Source organism: Prionailurus viverrinus, chromosome B1, assembly GCF_022837055.1.
Source record: "Prionailurus viverrinus isolate Anna chromosome B1, UM_Priviv_1.0, whole genome shotgun sequence".
Lineage (NCBI taxonomy): Eukaryota > Metazoa > Chordata > Mammalia > Carnivora > Felidae > Prionailurus > Prionailurus viverrinus.
The window spans coordinates 112,448,202-112,451,993 of NC_062564.1; the positions used below are offsets into that span (position 1 = coordinate 112,448,202).

Below are 3,792 nucleotides of genomic sequence, written 5' to 3' on the forward strand. Positions count from 1 at the left end.
TGATTTTAAAAAGAGAAATTTTAAACACGTACCATCACTAGAATAAGACATTAGTGGGGTGCCTGGGTGGCTAAGTCAGTTAAGCATCCGAATTTGGTTCCTGAATTGGAGCCCTGCATTGAGCTTTCTGCTGTCAGCACAGAGCCCACTTCAGATCCTCTGTCCCCTCTCTCTCTGCCCCTCCCCCTCTCACACACACACACTCTCTCTCCCAAAATAAATAAAACACTAAAAAAAAAAAAAAGAATAAGACATTACCAAGTTATAAGACTCAGAAGAGGAATAGACCTCACAAAATAAAATGACACAGGAATTGTAGAACATTTTATAAAATAATTTGTCATCCTTGATGTAAAACAAGAATCTATGGTTCTTTGAAATGGAAAGAAAAAATTAAAGACAAAGTTGGCAAGATTTAAAAAAAATTGATGAGCACTGGGTGTTGTATGGAAACCAATTTGTCAATAAATTTCAGAAAAAAAAATAAATAAATAAAAATTAAAAAAAAATTGATGATATACAAAAAATTTACCGAAATTAAGTAGAAATACATGGAAACTAAAATTTTAATAGCAATATAAAATTATTATTGGAAGCACTAAAAAAACAAGTTTTCTGCTTTTTCAAGGCTTGGCTGACTTTCTTTTGATCCTTGAAATCATATTTTTCTAATATTTTGTCTTTTTTTTTTAATGCTGAGCTACTGAAAAAATGGATCATGGAAGAAGAAGTAGTTTGACAAGTATGAGAAGAGGAAGAGGACATCTCTATGTTCTATATAAATCAAAATTTCTACTGATTGAGAGTCTTAGCCCAATCTTAGTGGGGTATGTATTCTCCTGAGGTGTAAAGACCTCAAAGAAAAATAAGTGGAAACTGATTTTTGCTCTGTTGCATTTGACTTATACCTGGGGAAGAAAAAAAAAATCAACAACAAAGTCATAAAATTTAAGAGTGGAATGGCGGCTGCAGGAGGCTGGGGGTGGGCTTGGGAGGATGGGGAGTTACTAAACAAATGGCAGGAAGTGTCAGTTAATCAAGATGAACAAGCCCTAGAGATCTGCTGTATACATTGCACCTAGAGTCAACAATAATGTATTGTACACTTAAAATTTATTAAGAGGGTACATCTAATGTTAAGTGTTCTTACCACAATAAGGTTTTTTTTTTTTTTTTTTAAGGAAAGATGTTGAGGAAACAGATACAACAAAATACCAGGAACAAGAAGTATCTCCTACATCACTGAAGATGACTTTCTTTAGTTACAACTGAATTCTGTAGGTTGATGGGTTAAACTCAAAATTAATCCATCTTAATCACGAACTTATCAGCGATGAGGCAGGAGAAAAACTTAAAGGCACTTTCAGTCATTAAGGACCTAAAAATTAATGGCTGAAGGGGAGTAAATGTTTAATAAAAGTTTTAGTGTGGAAATTAAATTAGTCATATGGAATTAAGTCAAAATGTTCACTTGAAATTTAGTCTTCAATGCTTTTGAAATTTTAAAAAATATATACTTAAAAATAGAAAATGAGTAAGGGAAAATAAAATGTTAATAACAATGAACTTATTCCTAATCACCTTCATAGTAAGTAAGCCTGGAAGGTGAGTAGAGATGGTGACAAAAGGGGAAGGATTAAATTAGGCTAATGTTTTCTCAGATAATAATAGTCATTCCTGATTTTGGCAAATATTAAGTTTTAAATACATATTTTTGAATTAAACTCTCACTAGTAGAACTACTAAAAGACTTTTTAAAGATTTAAAAAGTTGGGAAAACAAAACAAGTAAAATAATCATAACAAGAAAATATTCAAACAAAATTTTAATCAGAATACTATATTACATGAGAAAATCAAGACATGAAAATGAACACGGTATAGGTTCAATTGTTAAACTCAAAAAGAAATAAAATGTTAGTAGTGGCTTATGTTTGGTAGTGGGATTATAAATTGTTTTCTTCTTTACGATTGTCTTTGTTTTATATACATAGAGGCACAGAATTACTTCTGTAACCAGAAAATAAACTGCTCTTCAAAAGAGAGAAGAAATAAATGTGACCGCCAGTGTAGACTAATTCTAGATTATGTGACAGAGAAACTAAGAGTTGGGGAAATTTGAGAAGAACTTAAGGGTTTGAAGCAAGAATTTAGAAGTATATAAAAAGATATCCATATTTGTGGGGCAAGAAAGATGAGAACGTTAGCTTATATTTGCAGCTGTGTTTTTCTCAATTTAAAGGCTGCTCCCAGGAGCACAGTTTAAATGGAGAGAAAGCATAATTGACCCTAATAAAATAATGGGGTTTATGAAGGCTGTCTTCTTATTGCACCAGTTCCTTTTGGTTTTTATTCTTATGTTATACACTGCACACTTGAGCACTCAGTGGCCAAAAGCCCATGAGAGACCTTAAGCAGCAAAGAAAAATATAGATCCTTAACCTCAGCGTAATTGAAAATGATATTAAAATATAAAGTAAGGTAAGCATTTTCAACAAGTATTCGATTTTTCCAATTCTACATTCTTTTGGAAATATCATATGTTGAATCATTAGGAAAAAAAAAATCCGGCCTTCTCTTGGCTAGTGTCTTGATGAGTGTTTAATCCTCAAACTACAACAGCTTCATATTCTTCCCCCAACCAAAGTCTCGCTTACATGATTCATTTACCAACATTAAGATTTAAGTACCTGATCAAATGTTTCAAGGCTACCTCACCAGGGCTAATGTCAGTTAGCAATGCTCAATGTCTTAGATTAATTTGCATCATCTGGAGAGTGGGGGCAAGAATCTTGGAGAAACTGAAGTGTTTTCCTCATGACTTTGTATTTTGGCCTAAAGCTTATGAGTCACACGGAGCAAGCAGCTCTCCCTGTACCCTTTTCATTTCTTTGTTCATATGAAGCTAGTGAAGTTTATGGATTCTTTCTGAAATGAACTATCGAAGTTATTCCCAAGATGGACACATAGGGGTCAGTGTTCAGGGCTGGCATAAAAATAACTGTGACAACTATCTGTCTCACAGGGCTCCTTCTGACGCTCATCTCAGGCTGAATGGTCTCCCACATGGTTTCTGATGGATGTTCAACCCACATTCGTGTCTTCTGCTGAGTATGGAGCTTGTGCAATTCAATCTTTGTAAAATAAAGGAATCGTTCTAGATTTACTCGTTTGTTCATTTAATCTTTCTACAACCTTTTATTTAGTGCTAAGTATGTATCAGGCATTTGTTAAGAGAGGAGGCTGTAAATACAGTAAAACAAAGCTCTACCCTCATGGTGTTTATGTTCCAGTAGTGCATGGTGCAAACTCTTTATATTCTACAGTTTGTGATTCTATTAGCTCCTCTACAAATCAGTTAGAGAGTGTGGAGAGAGAAGTTAGGGAGGCAGGCAAGATACCTATATGGAATTTGCCACAGATGCCATTATCTTCTTGTCACTCTTGTACTTAATATTTCTGAGAATTACAAAAGCAAGGTCTGGCCAAAAGGGAGCTTCTTCTGCCTCCAGGGGTCAGTCTCTCCTTGAAAATCCTTCCTTGAACCGCCTGAAGCCACTTCGAAGGATCACAGACTCTCAGGTAGGAAGAAGCCTTTAAGAATTTTACTTGCACAGAGAAACCAGTTCTAAGTTTTCATTCAAACGTGAAATGAATCTCAAGAAAGTTTTTTCCTTTGATTGAGATAGAGGGGCTTGTGAGGGTGTGTGTGATTTGTACGTTTACATGCACTTTCATACGTCTTTGAAACCTAGACAAAGATCTTTGCCTTAGGCCACTAAGGGAGTGAATA

General features: G+C 34.6%; 1 long non-coding RNA gene across 1 annotated transcript; it reads left to right on the forward strand.

Moving 5' to 3' along the window:
- Nucleotides 1–710: 710 nt before the first annotated feature.
- Nucleotides 711–3,101, forward strand: LOC125163443 (uncharacterized). Its single transcript, XR_007151466.1, has 3 exons — nucleotides 711–827; nucleotides 1,182–1,277; nucleotides 3,025–3,101. It is a non-coding gene; the product is annotated as an uncharacterized LOC125163443 (long non-coding RNA).
- Nucleotides 3,102–3,792: the final 691 nt, after the last annotated feature.